Below are 20550 nucleotides of genomic sequence, written 5' to 3' on the forward strand. Positions count from 1 at the left end.
CTGAACTGAAACCAAGAGCTGGACATAATTAATTGAGCCATTTTGTTAATACAAAATACTTTTAAATAAAACTCTTAAGCCAACAGAAATATGACAAATATGACTTCTAGTCATATCAGCAAAATGTAAGAGGCACCAAAAACTTGATAGCAATTTTATGTGAAGAAAAATATTCACATATTCCATGTAGACTTCCAGATTTCAGAAAAGGTAACAAATGAAAAGAAAATGTGTAGTTTTGAGTTGAAGAAATGTTCCCTATTTATATTTTTATCATGATTTATGTGTTTAATAAAAATACTTAATTGTAAGCACTTTAGAAGTGTTAGGTTACTGACAGCATCATGGCAATGTAAGACATCTCTAATTTTCTGCCCCTCTAACAACAAAAATTGACATTCATCCGCAAATAATAGTGCCTATGTGGGAGTTGTCAAATCCAGCGCTAAATGCCAAATGGACCAAGTAGGAGTCTTATCCCAGAGTTAGCAGAAGGAAGGAAATAACAAATACCAGAACAGAAATAAATGAAAAAGTAGCCAGAAAAAAAAACAATAAAAAAGAAGAACAAAACTAAAAACTAATGTTTTGAGAAGATAAACAGAATAGACAAACTTGTCAAGTAAAGGAAAGTAGTATAAAGGAAAAAAGAGAAGATTCTAAATCAGAAATGAAAGAAGAGACATTAAAAATGATACCATAGCAATAAATCAGACCATAAGATACTACTATAAATAATTACATGACAAATTGGATAACCTAGAAGAAATGGATAAATTTCTAGAAACATACAGCTTATAAAAAATGAATTTCAAACAGAAAATATGCACAGACCAGTTACTAGTAAGGAGATAGAATCAGCAATCTGAAATCTTCAAACAAAAACAACAAAAAAGTCTGGGACTAGGTGGTTTCACTGGTGAATTCTATCAAGCTTTTAACGAAGAAATAATACCTAGTTTTCTCTATTTCTTTCCAAAAATTTAAAAAGAAGGAACACTTCCAAATTTTGTTTTACAAAGCCAGAATTATCCTGATTACAAATCTAGATAAGAACACTAGAAGAAAACTACAGACATATATTTCTGATAAATACAGATGCAAAAATTCTCAACAAAATATTAGCAAACTGAATTTAACAGTGCCTTAAAATGATTATATACCATGACGAAGTGGGGTTTATTCTAGTGATGCAAAGAGAGTTCATCATACAAATCAATAAATGTGACCTTCCTTATTAACAAAAAAAGGATAAATATCATATAATCATCTCAATATACACAGAAAAATCATTTGACAAAATTCAGCATTCATTCACGATAGACCCCCTCAACTAATTGACTATAGAGAGAACATACCTCAACATAATAAGAGCCACACATGACAGACTCATAGCTAACATCACACCCAATCGTGAAAAGTTGAAAGTTTTTCCTCTAAGATTAGAAATAAGACAAAAGTGCCTACTCTTACCACCTTTATTTAACATAGTACTAGAAGTCCTAACCAGAGCAATCAGACAAGACAAAGAAATAAAAGGCATTAAAATTACACAGGAGGAAGTCAAATTGTCTTTGTTTGCAGATAATATTTTATAGGCAGAAGATTCTAATTACTCCACGAAAATCTGTTAGAACTCAACAAATTCAGTAAAGTACAGGATGTAAAGTCAACATATAGAAATCATTTGTGTTTCTATATACTAACAATAAAATATCTAATAGAAATAAAAAGAAAATATCTATTCACAGTAGCATCAAAAACAATAATATACTTGGGCATAAATTTAATCAAGGAAATGTCTGAACATGGAAAACTACATGATTTTGATTAAAAAATCTGAAGACACAAATGGAAGAAAATGTCAAGTTTATGAATCATAAGAAATAATATTGTTTAAATATCTCTACTCCTCAAAGCCATCTATAGATTCAATGCAATCGCTATCAAAATTCCAATGACATTCTGAGAGAAATAGAAAAAAAAATCCTAAATTTGTCTGGAACCACAAAGACCCTTAATATCCAAAGGAATCATGAGGAAGAAGAACAAAGCTGAAGGCACCCCATTTCCTAATTTCAAACTATACTACAAAGCTATGGGAATCAAAACAGTATGGTACTGGTATAAAAACAGACACATATAGACTAATGCAACAAAATCAAGAGTCCAAAATAAATCCCTACATATATGGTCAACTAATATTTCAAAGAGGAGCCAAGAATATTCAGAGAAGAGAGGATAATCTCTTAAATAAATGTTAGGAAAACTAGATAATCATATGCAGACAAATAAAACTAGACTTCTATGATACACCACTTACAAAAATTAACTTAGAATAAAGCCTTAAACATAAGACCTGAAACTAAAAACCTTATAGAAGAAAACAGGGAAAAGACTCCAAGACACTGGTCTTAGCAGTGATGTTTTGGATATGATACCAAAAGCACAAAAATCAAAAGTATGACATACAAAAGCAAAAATTAACAAATGGGATTACCTCAAACAAAAAAAACAAAACAAAACAAAACAAAAAACAAAAAAAAACCTTCTTCTGTATAGCAGAAGAAGCAGTCAACAAAATGAAAAGTTAGCCTGCAGAATAGAAGAAAATATTTGTGAAACATATGTCTGATAAAGAATTCATGTCCAAAATATACAAGGAACTTATACAACTCAAAAATAAGTGAAAATAACCAAACAGTCATTTAAAAATGGGCTGAAGTTCTCAACCGGTATTTTTCCAAAGAAGACCAACAAATGGCCAACGGGTACATGAAAAAGTGCTCAACCTCACTAATCATCTTGGAAATGTACATCCAAACCACAATGACCTATCAATTCACACTTGTTAGAATGGCTATTCTCAAAAAGATGAGAAATAACAGGTATTGGTAAAGATGTGGAGAAAAAGGAGTCCTTATGCACTGCTGGTGGACGATTAAATTTGTACAGCTACTATGGAAAGTTCCTCACACTAAAAATGGAGCCACCATATAATACAACAATCCCACTTCTGGTTATTTATCCAAGGGAAATGTCCCTCAAAGAGTCATTCTGCACACCCATGTCTTTTGTACCATTATTTACAGTAGTCAAGACATAGAAACAACCTAAGTGTCCATCAATAGATGAATTGATAAAGAGGATATATGTATATACTTATACATACACACACACACACACACACACACACACACACACTGCAACATTATTCAGCAACAACAAGAAAGAATTTCTCCATTTGCAGCAAAATGGATAAACCTTAAAGGTATTATGCTCAGTGAAATAAGTCAGACAGAAAGAGACAAATACTGCATAACCGCGCTTAAATATGGAATCTAAAAAAGCCAAATTCATAGAAACAGAGAATTGAATGGTGATTACCAGGGGTTAGGGTATTGGGGAAATGGGGAAATTTTGGTTCTTCTAACTAGAAGGTGAATGAGTTCTGAGTATATAAGGCACAACATTTGAGTATACTTACCAGTAATGTATTATATACTTGAAAGTTGTTAAGATAGTAGATGTTAAGTGTTCTCACCACAAAAAATAAATGTAATTATGTGACGTGATGGAGGTATTATCTAACACCATCAAGATGATCATGTTACAATAAAAATGTGTCAAATCAACTCGTTGTTTGCCTTAAACTTACACAATGTTATATGTCAATTATATCTCAAAAAACCCTGAAAATATTTTAATTAAAAAATTAAAATGAGAAATGTATATTTATTTAGACTGTATTGGCATATATTTATATTTCTATAAATTTTAGGCAAATAGCTTATATAACCTATGCTGTATTATGTATAGTGAACCAATATTTATGTATATTATGTAGCATATATCACTTTCTAATTGTCATACATTTTATTTAATAAACAATATTCTCATATGATTCACTAGACTGGCCCCCGAAAAAGCAGTGAGTGGATAGTGGATAATGTTGGACTACAAGAAGTTTAACAAAGTTGGATCCCTAATTACAGATGTTGTACAGGCATAACATCTTAGCAGATTAACACAGACTCTGAAATGCATGCATAGCTATTAACCTGGTAAATTCATTGTTTCCAACTCAACCAGAAAGAGAATCAGAAGTTGTATTCTCTTGGAATAGACAACAATGTATATTGATTGTGCTGTTCCAAGGCTATGTCTTACCTTACTGACTACAGCTCTCTGTCCCAATGAAGACTGAGGAAAACCTAATCTGGATATTCTACAGACCATACCATTTGTTCACTGCATTAATTGACCTCAGAGCAATAGAGGGTCCCTAAATTAAGATTCCAACATGTATATAAATAAATCAGTAATTTTAAGAATCAATAAATAAGTTGATGCATTTTAAAACATTAAAATTTAAAACTCAAATGCAGGAGAATGACAATAATTTTACTATCAAGGTTATCTAATTAGAAGAATGAGAATGAAGAGGTACATAAGGATCTCTAAAGGCTTATTTGGTTCTATTTTTGAAGCAAGGTGTTTGGTACTTGGTTGCTTTTATTATCATTTATTTATATTGTACATTTATATGTTAAAATGTTATTTTATGTATGATGCATTGCTCAATAAATTTTTTATGAGTTGGCAGAGCTCTTAGAACAGAAACAAAGAGAAAATTTAATTATTATAGAAAAGAGCAATGCATCAAAAGCAATAAAAAAGAGATTACACATCATTGGAAACAAGTCTGTAGGATCGGCTTGAGAAATTCAAACAAAATAGAATGGAAAAGAACATAATGCTTAAAAAGTTAAGAGAAAAAAATGGTTCTATGGACAAAGCATAATTGACATCTGGTATTCTAGAACAAAAGGGAGATAAGTATATTTTCAATATATAGAGCAAAACTTCCCCTGATATAGAGGAAGAGAGAATAAAAGTTTCAGTGATAAAGTAATGAACATCAGAGATAACTTTAAATAGATAAATTTATTTATCTTTGAAGTAATAATCTTTAAAGATAAGTTTGAATAGATAAATAGATAACAAAAAGATAAAGCTACTGGACTTTAAGGATAATGAAATCATTATATGGGCACCTGAAGAAAATAGTAGCTTGGTCCTATACTTCTTCACTGCCATATTCAAAGATGAGATCTTAATTAGATACTTAAAATTCTAGTGAAAGACAATCTTACCCAGCATGTTGCTACTCAAGAATCAAATCAAGAGACACATACTTTCAACCATGCAATAATTAAGAACTTGTAGCATCTATGAATAAACTTCTTGAAAACATCTGTTGAGAATAAATGTTAGTCAACACAAAAGTTGACTGGTATAGCCATGATAAGGAGATGGATTATTAGCATTGAATCCTTTTCATATGAAATAAGGGCTAACAACTGTGAAAAGTATGATTAAGAATGGAATATAAATATTATAAATATCCGTATAATAATAATGATAATATCACTGAATCTTCAGGGGAAGTGGGATATAGGTTATCTTCTTTCTTCATGGTACAATGTTCATATCTCTGACGACAGGGAAATACAGATGATTTAAATTCAGCTAGTGCTATGTTTTACTAGAAACAAAAGAGTTTAGTCATACATTCTATACCTCATAAAAAGTGTGTGTTTTTCAAGTACTCTGTTCCTTAGCCTGAGTAAATTTGTATTTTTATTGGTACTAATTATTTCTCTTTAAAACATTTTTATGAAAGGGGCGCCTAGGTGCCTCAGTTAGTTGAGCATCTGACTCCTGATTTCAGCTTAGGTCATGATTTCACAGTTTGTTGGTTCAAGCCCTGCATTAGGCTCTGTGCTGCCAGTGCGGAGCCTGCTTGGGATTCTCTCTCACCCTCTCTCTGCGCCTCCTTTGCTTGTGTTTGCTCTCACTCGCTCTCAAAATAAATAAAACGTTAAAAAAACATTTTTATTAAAATATATATTGCCGACTGAAAAAAGCCCAAGTGATATGTATACAAGTTGATGAATTATATCAAAGTGAAAATATCGGTGTAATGACCAACCGGTCAAGAAACAGAACCATACTAAAACCTCAGAGGTCTCCTTTGTGTCCTCTTCCAAATACATCTCGCTGTTTCCTTCCCAGATATAACAACTAACCTGACTTCCAACATCACACAGCTTTGGAAATTTATACAAATAGACGATATTGTTTCATAGCAGCTCTTATGCCCAAGGATGTGCTAGTATTGTCATTCTTTTCCAGGTCGGCTATTGTGGCTCAACTTAGCAATTCCCTAATGACTAATGAATTTTCTCAGCTCTTCATGTTTATTGGCTATTTGGATATATTCCTTTGTGAATTACTATTCAGGTATTCCCTCCCCTCCACTTTTTTTCATCATCTATTTTATTGATTTTTAGAAGTTCTTTTGAGTTTTCAAGATACAAGTCTTTTGTGGGTTTTACATATAACAAATATCTTCTCCCACTCAGTGTCTTGGCTTGTCATTTTCATAATGTTCTCTTTTTATTATATCTGATTTTAGATCACTAAAATCCTCAGCCTTTTCTGTTATAGTTAGCGATTTTGTATCCTGTTACAGAAAGTTTTGATTATCCCTTGGTAGATATTCTCCTATGTTCTCTTCTAGAAGCTGTATTCTTTTGCTGTTCACTTAATACATCTTCTCATTTCAATGGAGATTTGTGAAGAAGGTATTAGGATTTTAAAGAGTGTGTTGGATGATTTTAACAGCTTTATTGATGTATAATTGATATACAAAAACTGCACACATTTGATGTATACAATTTATTAAGTTTGGACATATCAACATACTTGTGATACTATCAGCAAAACCAAAGGAATAAACATATCCATCACCTCTGAAGGTTGTGTTTTTTCCTTTTATGTGTATGTGTGGGGAAGGAGATAAAAGCACTTAACATAAGGTCCACTCTCTTAACAAATTTTTAAGTATATCATACTATGCTGTTAACTATAGGCATTGTGTTGTACAATGAATTTCTAGTACTTCTTCATGTTAAATAATGGAGACTTTATACCACTATAAAATTCCCCATTTCCCCCCTCCCCTGAGGTCCTAGAAATGACCATTCTATCCTCTCTTTATTCAAGAATATTACAGGTACCTCATATAAGTGGAATCATATAGTATTTGTCTTTCTTAGACTGGCTTACTTAGGATAAGATCTTCAGGGTTCATCCATGTTATTGCAAATGTTAAGATTCCATTGTTTTTAAAGGCTGTGTAATAGTCCATCTTATGTATATAACACATTTTCTTTATCCATTTATCTTTCTATGGACATTTGAGTTGTTTCTGTATCTTGGCTGCTGTGAATAATGTTGCAATGAACATGTGTGTACAGATAGTTTCAGATTTTCATTTCAATTACTCTGGATATATAATAAGAAGTGGTATTCCTGGATCATGCAGATGCTCTATTTTACTATTTTGAGGAAACTCCATACTGTTTTGCAAATGGATATACCATTTTAAGTTCCCACCAACACGGCACAAGTGTTCTAGTTTCCCCACATTTTTAGCAACATGTTTGTTTTTGTTTATCCATGTATTTACTCTTTCCATTGATATTTATTCCTTCTTATATCCCCATACTTCCATCTGGGGTCATTTTCCTTCTACCTTAAAAAAAGAATTTCTGTGTATTTCCTTATAGTGGATCTGCAGATAATATATTCTTGCAGCTTTCCTTTGTCTGAAAATGTCTTTATTTTTCCTTCATTTTTAATGGTGATTTTACTATGTTAAATTTTAAATTGGCAGGTTGTTCTTTGTGTTTCAGCATTCATTTGAAGTTGTAATTCTATTGTTTTCTGGTATCATTTCTTTTAGTTGATAAATCAGTTATTGGTCTAATTTTTGCTCCTTTGAAGACAAATTGTTTTAAACTCTTATTTTTAAGATTTTTCTTTGTATTTAGTTTCCAATAGTGTAACTCTGTACTTACTGTAATATTCTTCGTTTTTATCATGCTTGGGATACATTTTAATTTTTTAATATGTAACTTGATGCATTGTATAAGTTTTGGGAAATGCTGACCTGTTGTCTGTTCAGTATCTGCTACTTTTCTATTCTTTCTGTGCCTTGTTTTGTGGAATACAACTACACCTGTATTAGGACTTTTCATTGTATTACACAACTCTCATATAAATTCTGGATATGTTATTCTGGGATATTTTCCATTCTACTAATTCTTTCTTCAACTGTATCTAATATGGTACTGAATATAATAGTTGAATTTCTATGGCCAATTTTTGTATTTTGAGTTTTAAAACTTATGGGATTTTTTTTATGGTTTCTTGTTCTCTTCTAAAATCCCTATCTAATCTAATTTCTGAATATACTAATTACACATACTAATTACACTTGAGATATTTACGTTACTGATAACACTGAGTCTATTTTTGATAACTATAGGATCTGGATCTTCTGTAGATCTATTTCTCAATCTCTTTCTCTTCTCTTTTTCCTTCCTTCCTTCCTTCTTTCCTTCTTTCTTTCTTTCCTTCTCTCCCTTCCTTCCTTCCTTCCTTCCTTCCTTCCTCCCATCCTTCCTTCTCTCCCTCTTTTTTCTCCCTCCCTCCCTTTTTTTAAATCATTTGGTCTTATTCCCTGATATGTCTAGTAATGGTTGATTGAATGTGGCTCATTGTGCATGAATAATTGTATTGACTGGGCGCTTCTCATTGTGTATGAACAATTGTAAAGACAATTTTTGGCTCTGGCTAATGTAATCTTCCTCTAGAAATTATTTGCTTTTACTTCTAGAAAGTAGTAATGACAAATCACTTTCACACAATCAGAGATTAAGTTAAATTCATGGTATACTTTTGCCTTTGCAGAAGCCAGATTTATCTGTGCTTCACTCCCACCTCTGAAGTATAGCCAGTTTCTCAGGAGTTCTCATGAGAAACTTTTTTCCTTGCTTGACCTTAAACTTCAACTTTTTTATAGCAAGCTATTAATTATTTGGAATCAATGCTCAGCTTTTTAGCTTCTCACTGTGATTTGGCAAATGGTCAGACTCAAGTCAAGGTAAAATGTAGGTTCTTCCCTTCTCTCTGGGACCTTTATACATTAAGTACTTGCTGCCATGTTAGCTTTGTAATGCTAACACTTATATTTTTAATTCTCAACAATTATTGTTGCTCTCAGCAAAAGGATTGGTCAGCAGGATGCTAGTCTACCTTTATTGGAAGTGTAAACAATTTTATTTTGAAGGCCATGTCTCTTTATTTATGAAGTTATAGTAATACATTTTTGACAGTAATTTGCAGTTTGGAGAGGGACCTCTTACACTTTGGTCAGAAAGAAAAAGAAAGGAGTTGGTAGGGCTCTTGTCATTACATGTGCTCTTGTTTTGACTTTATCTTCTTTTTATGTCCCATGAATTATTTCAGGCCCAGCTTCACTTTGTGAAGTCATAGAAACATAAAATATTTGAGTTGAAGTTAAAACTCACCTTTAACATTTTTCAAAGGAAATTCTTTTACTTCCATTTTTCATTATAGTCTATCATTGCTTCTTTCTGTGTTCTTTTAAGTTTACTTTCTACTCTCTTTGTTTCCATTGTTTCCATTTTTATCATGTCAGGTATGAAATGCATTTTATACCCTGCATTTATAAGGTAAGTAGTTAAAATCTTCCAGCTATTTTTTCTGCTACAGTGAAGGAAATTGTAAGAATTATTACTTAATAGATATTTTCAAGACTACTGCTAACCCACCTAAGAGCAAAGTGTTGGTAAGAGCATGGCACAAGTATCTCCAAGTGAGGAGCCAACCTCAGATTAGAAGCCAAGAGAAAATTTCTACTGGCTGTTTCATAAGTGGACAATTTACATTTATTGTCAACAAGCTTAATATTATTGTGCGATGAGACTCATTTCCTTTTAGTCTATATTGAATAATTCTCCAACTAATCTCACTATTTTCAAATGTATCCTTTTAGTGCTAACTGGCGTGAGCTATATAAAACACAAATGTGAGCATATTAATATTACATCATTATATTACTATACATATTATATAGTAATATATATTAACAGCATTTATCAAACCTTTCAATAGGTCCCCATCACTTATATATAAAGTTCAAGTTCCTTATACTTTTTATGGTTTGTCTCATACCTATGCCTCCAGTTTATCTAAATCTAAACCTACCTTATATACATAAGGCATTTTGGCCATAATACAGGTCTTCAAAAACACAAGATTATAGGTATGTGATTATGTCCTCTGGGAATTTGTGAGGAGGACTCACAAAAATCCTCACAAAATCCTCTTGTGAGGAGGCTCTTCTGTTGGCCTGATACAGTAAGCATTCATACTGGGGGAGCCCCTATCGGAAAAAAACTGAATAGGCCTCTGGGAACTGAAGGCAACCTTCAGCCAACAGCTAGCCAATAACTGGTATCCTCAGTTCTGTAACAACAACTGAATGAATTTTGCCAACAACCCAAGTGACTTTGGGTGTGAATCTTTACCCAAACTTCTGATGAAACTGTGTTTCTTGCTGACAAATGGATTGCAGTTTTGAGACTCTGAAGCAGAGAACCCAGCTTAACTGTCTGAGGAATTCTCTGCCACCAAAAGTAGGAGCTATAATAAATCAGTGGTGTTTTAGGCTGCTAAGTTTGTGATGATATTTTTTGCACAGCAATAGAAAACTAATACTCACTTCCTGCTGTTTCTCACCTTCATGCTTTTGCATTTACAGCCTTGATGCTGTACCTATTGACCTATGCTCAGATAACAAACTACGATTTGAAATTAATGACACAATTCATCACTTTTACAAAGCCTGTGAATTCCTTCCTAATTCTGCCTTTTTTGCAAAATACAAATAATCTTTCATCTTGCTCCTTAACCTAATTAACATTAAACCTTAATTTTTGTGCTGTTTCATACTCTAGAAGGTACAATTTATTTTTCCATATATTAAACCCAAGGATGGGGGCTGTATCAAGTTTATCTTTGTGTCCCTGGTACCTACCATCTGCCTGGTACTCTAAGTTCCCAAATATCCATTGTTAAAAATTTTATCAGGCATCTTACTATTGCTCTGACTTTGCTCTTGTTACTTCATTCCCTAGAATATCCTTTCTATCTCCTTCCTTTGATGCAAATCTAAATCATTGTTCAAGGTCAACTGCAATTCTATCTCCTGTTACTATCTTTGAATATGTATGCTTACCAGTCAAAAAATTCCTAACAAAGATGAAGTACAGATCTGATTGCAGAAGAGAATCAAGTTGCCCACTTTGCTTACCATGCCTCTCTGCGCAGAGCTATTTCCTGTTCCCCACTCCATGCTGTAGAGAAACACTGCCTGTTACAGTGAAGCCACACATCAATTACAAGGAAACTGTCTCTGTGCCCTTACTGTACTTTCCTCTAAATCTCCTGTGTTTAACCATTCATATTTTTGAGGGGCATCAAACACTTGATTTTTTTCTTTAGCTTAATAGGGTTTGGGTTCTCATTTGCAACAAATGAAAAACAAATGGTTTGTAACATTACTAAGAAATAATATATGTACTTTGATAAAATTTCAGAAATACCAGTGAACAACAAATCAAGTACATAGTGAATTTACAGGGGGAAGAAAAGCAACTTTGTTTTTGGCAACTAATTATTTCATGCTCTCTTTGTGTCCAGGATAGTGCTAGAATATTTTACATATATTCACTGTCTCATTTTAAGGCTTCCAACAGTGTTGTGGGTCAGCATGATATAATTGTTAGCAGCATAGATTATGGAGTAATAATAATGCCTTTTTTTTTCTCCTGGAGTTGTTGTGTAGATAACCTGAATTAATATATAAAGAGCTCTTAGAGAAATGCTTGACATTTAGGAAACACTAGTTAGTATTAGTATAACTAGAAATGTTTACATTAGAAAAAGCTTGCTTAGCTTAAGTTACTGGCTAAAGGAACATCTCTAATTGGTGCAGCTGCTAAAGTTAAACTTAACCTGTCTGACTCTACATCCCATGATCTTAACCACTAGACTATAATGCATGGTCATCATTTTTTAAGCTTATTTTTGACAAGGACGTGTAAATTTTTCATTCAAATAAGCAAAACTGAACACAAAATGTGGAGTTAAATCCCTAAGTTTTCACATAAAAGTGAAGCCATTGAACTTAGGAGTCTCATATATCAGTGACAGCAATTTAAATGATTAGGTCTTGATAAACTAATTCTATCAAATATAACATGCTGTTTAATAACTCCTAAGTGGGGAAAACAAAACAAGAAATCAGGTACAGACATCTTGATCCCTGAACTGTGTACAGTACTCTTGGCTATAAGGATAGAACAATGGTTAAATAATTTGTATTTTTTAAATATTTTATATACATGTATTATTGGATATTATATCGCTAATAAAGTTATGTTTTTAAATAATGCTATCATACAGAATGATAATAATGTTATTTTTAAAAAGAACAAAAAAGAGGGTTTTGATGCATTTTATGAATTACCTAAGAAAAATTTTATATTCAAAATGAAATCGAAAGGAAATAAAGTCATAATGGAAATAGTGTTTATAGATGGGTAGAATAAATACCTGACATTTTAATTTCCTATTTGAATGTTTATTTACCATTTACACCTCTATAATGAGCATGTGCTACATTTAAAACCTGAGAAATAATTCTGTGTATGAACTTTCTTCTAGTTGTGGGGTTATTGGAAGAATAAAAATAAAAGATTATGAATAGCTTCAAAATTTTGAGTCCTTGTAGATCATGAAAGCAATAATTGCTATAGATACTCTATCAAGTGCTATAATAATATAGGTTTCCCTCACTATCTGAAACTAGATGGTTCCTACAGAACCTTGTGTAAAGCTGAAGTGCATAAACCTAAGAAACAATTACTATCAATTTTAATTTACATGAAAAAAACTTGAACGTTCTCATACCCAAACAATAACCCATCTTAGGTTTTTCTGTTTCCTTAGGACATCTTGCTGATGGATGCATAAAATAAATCAAGATAAAGTTGACTTGCAGTTGCTCACAGACACAGTTCAAGGCTATGGTGGCTGTACGCTGAGATGGTGAATGTAGATCCTGGGTAAGGAGCTTGGCAGTGCCACTCTATCTGCTCAAGGTTCACAGTGCCTCTGTAATAGCCTGCTGCGAAACAGGTGCTCAACACTATTTTCACTTTCCCCCCTTTCTTTCATAAAGCCATAAATCCTCTTCACATTTCTTTCAGTTAGCAAAAGCAGGTACAAATGTAGGTCTTCCATGAAAGCAAAGTGGCGTAACACAAACTTTAGAAAAGTGAGGGATAGAAAAGTGAGTGATACTGTACTATCACTACCCAAAGCTGATATTTCAGGAGTAGAGCTATTGTAACTTGAAAGGAGTCCTAATGCATTTCCGCTAATTTCATGATTCTGTGAATTGCCTGTGGATCCTACGAGAGAAAGGTGGACAAACAATAAGCCCACTCCATGTGACTTTTTCCTGTCCTATTTCCGTATCTTAGTGGTGATGAATAATGATCAGCCATGGCCAAACATGACCCTTTAGCATCATTGCAAGGGCCTCGTAGCTTACATCAACAGAGAACCCTGTTTATATTTTCTATGTTTAAGATAGCTCATAGTTGAGTCTTTTTACCTTTAGTGACAATGCTACCCAAGAGAAACGAAGATGCAAAATATTCATGTCTTCACAAAATGTCAGTTATCAGCATGCACATATTGCATCTCCCTAATGACTTGGGTTGGTAAATGAGCAGAAAACATTACCTTGTTACTGTGAAATAAGTACTATGAATCAAAGCCTGACCTTTTGCATTCCCTCCACAGTAAGCCTGGCTGTGTGGCTCCTTTATGACAGCATTTAAACATATTTAAGTTTCTCTAATAATTGCAAATACCCTTCCTAGCACCAATATGCTCTTTTATTTCTCCTCCCCCTCACTGTCAAACTTCTTGAACAATTGGCGCTCTCTACTTTCTCATTTTCCTATCTTCCTTCAAAGAAAAGCAATTTAAGCTGGCTTCTACTTCCAGCATTCAACTGAAGACTATTGTTAACGTTACCAGCAGTCCTCATATTGCTATATTCCATGGCTACCTTTGAGTCATTTAATTTGATCTTGATATAGCATTTGACACTGATGAAGACTTCCGTTAGAAAATTTTCTCTTTTTTGGCTTCTGTGACACACTATTATTTCCTCTTTAATTCCTTTTCATGGCTGTTTTTTCTCTGTCTCCTTTGCAAATCCTCCTTTTTGCCATAAATTTGTGACATCTGAGTAATCTATGTCTTCTCACTATCAGTGGATAGAAGCATACATTCCCATGACTCCACGTTTACAAGCTACATAGCCTTTCTCCTATGTTCAAAAATTGAAACAGCTCATTTCCTACTTTGATATTTCCATTTTGAAATGGAGCTTGTACTGGAGCCTCAAACTCAACATATATAAATCTAGTAAAAAAAAAAATGGCTGAGCAATTGAGTTTGACTCTCACTTTCCCAATTTATCAGCTGTGTCACATTGTTCATTTCTATTATACTATAGAGAGAACATACCTCAACATAATAAGAGCCACACATGACAGACTCATAGCTAACATCACACCCAATCGTGAAAAGTTGAAAGTTTTTCCTCTAAGATTAGAAATAAGACAAAAGTGCCTACTCTTACCACCTTTATTTAACATAGTACTAGAAGTCCTAACCAGAGCAATCAGACAAGACAAAGAAATAAAAGGCATTAAAATTACACAGGAGGAAGTCAAATTTTTTCCCTAATAATCCTTTGATTTCATTTCTCTATCATTTGTCATCATCAAAGCCTCTATTTTCTTTTTGCTGTTGTTTTCAGGGTGAAGGGAAATGACCTTATTGCACTTCTCTGGTACCTGAGAAGATAATAATTTCTTTCCAGTGATTATGCTGATAGTCCTGGAGCAACCATTATCGAATATGCTGCTGCTGAATTTTATGTACAAGATGATGATAGTAGTTCATCATTCCAAAGAACTGAGGACATTTTTTAGACGATTTAGAAATCTCTTAAGGGGTGCCTGGGTGGCTAATCCATTAAGCGTCTGACTCTGGATCTCACTCAAGTCATGATCATGCAATTATGAGATCGAGCCCCCTGTTGAACTCTGCACTGACAGTGCAGTGCCTGCTTGGGATTCTCTCTCTCCCTGTCTCTCTGCACCCCCCCCCAAATAAACAAGTAAAACATTTTTTAAAAATTTATTAAGATTCTAGAAACATCTTGAAACTTTGGTAGTCATAATTATTTGCCTAAAAGCTACTGCCAAAAAAAGCGTTTGATTATAATTTATTAAAGTTGTCTTAACATGAGATTTTATCCTGTTTTTAACGAAAAACAAAAGCAAAACTGGTAATCCAAGTGCCTATAATGAAAGTATAAAATATAAGAGAAAACATGAATTGACACAAGAAAAGAAAAAATGATGTTTTCTTGCCTTAAAGGGGTTTCTAGCATGCTGGAATGTACATATTCAGAATATAATCGCATGTGCTCTGTAATAACAATGGACATGGTTTGGAAGTTCAGCAAGAGCAGAGTCTCAGACACCAAAGGCTCTCAACAGTCTTCGTGTTGTAACCTCATGTAAGTTCATTAACCCTGGTAAGCCTTCGTTTTCTCATCTGTAAAATTGGGTTATTAATAAACCTTATCTCACAGGAAATTATTAAGGATTAAATGAGACAACACGTGTGCCTGCTGCATAGCAGATATTCACCGGAGGGCTAAGGGGACGCAGAAAGAAGAGTTTTGCTTAGGCTTTGAAGGGACAACTGAGCCACAAGTGCTATGTGGAAGGTACCAGGTTAGCAGCAGCACTTTTGTAGTTCACACATGTCGCAGATCTGCTGACTCACCTCATTGACAAACTCTTCCCGGAAGCCTCCTTTAGCTGTCTGACTCCTGCACCACATGTCATATTTAGCTTTGTGACAAAGCATGACTTGTGTAGGATCCCCTCATGACCAAAGTGAGGGAAAGCGAGAGATGAATTTAGCCCGTCTTATATGACTTTCCAGTTTATCTTATGGATTTCACCTTATGTATGATCTTCACCATTTGCATCCATACCACAGTGCCTCCCCCATCAACTTTAAGACCTAGCATTATATGAATGGTCTTTTTTTTAACTTATTTTATTTTATTTTATTTATTTTTTTTAAATGTTTTATTTATTTCTAGGAGAGAGAGAGAGACAGCGTGAGCAGGGGAGGGTCAGAGAGAGAGGGACTCACAGACTGAAACAGGCTCCAGGCTCTGAGCTGGCAGTCAGCACAGAGCCCGACGCGGGGCCCGAACCCACGAACCGCAAGATCATGACCTAAGCGAAAGTCGGACGCCTAACCGACTAAGCCACCCAGGCGCCCCATTAACTTATTTTAAAAAATTTTAAAGGTTTATTTATTTTTGAAGAGACAGAGTGCGAACAGGGGAGGGGCAGAGAGAGAGGGAGACACAGAATCTGACCTGTCAGCACAGAGCCCAATACAGAGCTGGAACTCAAGAACTGTAAGATCATGACCTGAGCTAAAGTCAGACACTTATCCAAATGAGCCAGCCAGGTGCCCTGACACCTTGGTCTTATAGAGACTTTTGCAATTCTATAAGCCAGTCTCCTGTAACAAATCTACTCTCTCTCCTCCTCTTCCTCTTCCTCCCCTCCTCCNTGACTGAAACATCTTCTTTCCATTGATACTCCAGTTTTTCTTTATGGGGCATTGCTCTATGGCCGTACCTTCTATTCCATACATACATCATGCCCGAAACAAAAATGTAAAAATTTCTCCTTCAATGTCTCCAAATACTACTATGACATTATACTTTTTTTTCCAAAATTTCATTACCATTTTGTATTGTTATCGATCTATAAAATAAATGAAAATATAAATGCCTGAATGAAGTATTTGAAATTAGAGCTGAGTGACCAGTTGAAATAATTTCTTCAAAAGCAAAATTGCAGTATTTTTTTTCTTTCATAGTTTATTGTCAAGTTGGTTTCCATATAACACCCAGTGCTCATCCCAACAAGTGCCCTCCTCCATGCCCATCACCCCCCATCCCCTCTCCTCCATCCCCAACAGCCCTCAGTTTGTTCTCAGAATTCAAGATTCTCTCATGGTTTGCCTCCCTCCTTCTCCCCAACTATTTTTCCCCTTCTTCTCCCCCATGGTCCTCCGTTAAGTTCCTCCTAATCCACCTATACGTGCAAAGATGGTATCTGTCTTTCTCTGCCTGACTTATTTCGCTCAGCATAACACCCTCAGGTTCCACCCCCGTTTCTACAAATGGCCAGATTTCACTCTTTCTCATTGCCATGTAGTATTCCATTGTATAGATAAACCACATCTGCTTGATCCATTCGTCAGTTGATGGACACTTAGGTTAATTCCTTGATTTGGCTATTGTTGAAAGTGCTGCCATGAATATTGGGGTACATGTGTCCCTGTGCATCAGCACTCCTGTATCCCTTGGGTATACTCCTAGCAGTGCTATTGCTGGGTCATAGGGGAGTCCTATTGTTAATTTTCTGATGAACCTCCACACTGTTTTCCAGAGGGACTGCACCAGTTTACATTCCCACCAACAGTGTAGGAGGGTGCCTATTTCTCCACATCCTTGCCAGCATCTAGAGTCTCCTGATTTGTTCATTTAACCACTCTGACTGGCGTGAGGTGGTATCTCAGTGTGGTTTTGATCTGCATTTCCCTGATGATGAATGATGCTGAGCCTCTTTTCATGTGTCTGTTGGCCATCTGGATGTCCTCTTTGGAGAAGTGTCTGTTCATATCTTCTGCCCATTTCTTCACTGGGTTGTTTGTTTTTCAGGTGTAGAGTTTTATGAGTTCCTTATAGATATTGGATATGAACCCTTTATCTGATATGTCATTTGCAACTATCTTTTCCCATTCCATCGGTTGCCTATTCGTTTTGTGGGTTGTTTCCTTTGCCGTGCAGAAGCTTTTAATCTTGATGAGGTCCCAATAGTTTCTGTTTGCTCTTGATTCTTTTTCTTTTGGGGATGTGTCAAGTAAGAAATTGCTGCAGTTGAGGTCAAGGAGGTTGTTTCCTGCTTTCTCCTCTAGGGTTTTGATGGTTTTCTGTCTCACATTCAGGTCCTTTATCCATTTTGAGTTTATTTTTGTGCATAGTGTGAGAAAATGATCTAGTTTCATTCTTCTGCATGTTGCTGTCCAGTTCTCCCAGCACCATCTCTTAAAGAGGCTGTCTTTTTTCCATTGGATATTCTTTCCTGCTTTGTCAAAGATTAGTTGGCCATACACTTTTGGGTCCAATTCTAAGTTCTCTATTCTATTCCATTCTATCTCTGTTCCATTCCATCTATTCCATCTATGTGTCTATTTTTGTGCCAATACCATGCTGTCTTGCACTTTTTCTAATTACTTGAAATACACCTGGAGTGCAATGTACTTTCCTCTTAGGAAAGTTTGCTGCATCCCATAGAGTTTGGATTATTGTATTTTCATTTTCATTTGTTTCCATATATTTTTTAATTTCTTCTCTAATTGCCTGATTGACCCATTCGTACTTTAGTAGGGTGTTTTTTAACCTCCAAGTTTTTGGAGGTTTTCCAGCCCTTTCCCTGTGATTGATTTAAGGTTTCATAGCATTGTGATCTGAAAGTGTGCATGGTATGATCTCAATTTTTTCATATTTATTGAGGGCTGCTTTATGTCCCAGTATGTGATCTATGTTGGAGAATGTGCCCTGCACACTTGAGAATAATGTGAATTCCATAGCCTCAGGATGTAGAGTTCTAAATATATCTGTCCAATCCATCTGGTCCAATATGTTATTCAAGTCCATTGTTTCCTTAGTGATTTTCTGTCTGATCTATCCATTGCTGTAAGTGGAGTATTAAAGTCTCCTGCTATTTATTAGCACATTCTTACCCATAGGAATGTTTATGTTTGAGATTAATTGTTTTATGTATTTGGATGCTTCCATAGTCGGTGTGTAGACCTTTATAATTGTTAGCTCTTCTGATGGAAAGATCCTGTAATTATTATTTTTTTAAAAAATTTTAAATGTTTTATTTATTTCTAGGAGAGAGAGAGACAGCGTGAGCAGGGGAAGGTCAGAGAGAGAGGGAGTGACAGACTCTGAAACAGGCTCCAGCCTCTGAGCTGGCAGTCAGCACAGAGCCCGATGCGGGGCTCGAACCCACGAACCGCGAGATCATGACCTAAGCGAAAGTCAGACGCTTAACCGACTAAGCCACTCAGGCGCCCCATAGACCCTGTAATTATTATATAATGTCATTCTTCATCCCTTGTTACTGCCTTTACTTTATTTAAAATTTTTTTTTTGTTTGTTTATTTTTGAGACGGAGAGAGACAGAGCACGAGTCGGGGAGGGGCAGAGGAAGAAGAAGACACAGAATCTGAAAGAGGCTCCAGATTCTGATCTGTCAGCACAGAATCCGTTGCAGGGCTCGTACCCACGAACCGTGAGATGATGTCCTGAGCTGAAGTTGGACACTTAACCGACTGAGCCACCCAGGCGCCCCACTGCTTTTACTTTAAAGTCCAGTTTGTCCGATATAAGTATAGCTACTCCAGCTTTCTTTTGACTTCCAGTAGCATGATAGATATTTCTCCATCCCCTTACTTTCAATCTGAAGGCGTCCTCCAGTCTAAAATGAGTTTCTTGTAGACAGCAAATAGATGGATTTTGTTTTTTGATCCATTATGCTACACTACATCTTTTGACTGGAGCATTTAGTCCATTTACATTCAGTGTTATTATTGAAAAATATAGGTTTAGAGTCATTGTGTTCTTTGTAGGATTCATGCTTCTGGTGGCGTCTCTGGTACCTTGTGCTCCTTGCACCGTTTCCCTCGTAGAGTCCGCCTCAGGATTTCTTGTACGGCTGGTTTAGTGGTGACGAATTCTTTGAATTTTTGTTTATTTGAGAAGACTTTTATCTCTTCTTCTATTCTGAATGACAAGCTTTCTGGATACAGGTTTCTTGGCTGCATATTTTTTCTGTTCATCACAGTGAAGATTTCCTGCCATTCCTTTCTGACCTGCCACGTTTCAGTAGATAGGTCTGTCACCCCTCTGTATGTTAGGGTGCTTTTCTCCCTAGCTGCTTTCATAATTCTCTTTGTCTTTATATTTTGCCAGTTTCACTATGATATGTCATGGAACAGATCAATTCAAGTTATGTCTGAAGGGAATTCTCTGTGCCTGTTGGATTTCAGTGTCTGTTTCCTTCCCCAGACTGAGGAAGTTCTCTGCTATAATTTGTTCCAGGACTCCTTCAGCGCCTTTCCCTCTCTCTTCCTCTTCTGCAATTCCTATGATACGGATATTGTTCTGTTTGATTGGATCGCTCAATTCTTGAACTCTCCTTTTGTGCTCCTGGATCAGTTTATCTCTTTTTTTCTCACTTCCTCTTTTTCTATAATTGTGTCTTCTAATTCACCTATTCTCCTCTCTGTCTCTTCAATCCCTGCATTGGATGCCTCCATTTTATTATGCACCTCATTTATAGCTTTTTT

This window comes from Crocuta crocuta, unplaced genomic scaffold, assembly GCF_008692635.1.
Source record: "Crocuta crocuta isolate KB4526 unplaced genomic scaffold, BGI_CrCroc_1.0 scaffold26, whole genome shotgun sequence".
Lineage (NCBI taxonomy): Eukaryota > Metazoa > Chordata > Mammalia > Carnivora > Hyaenidae > Crocuta > Crocuta crocuta.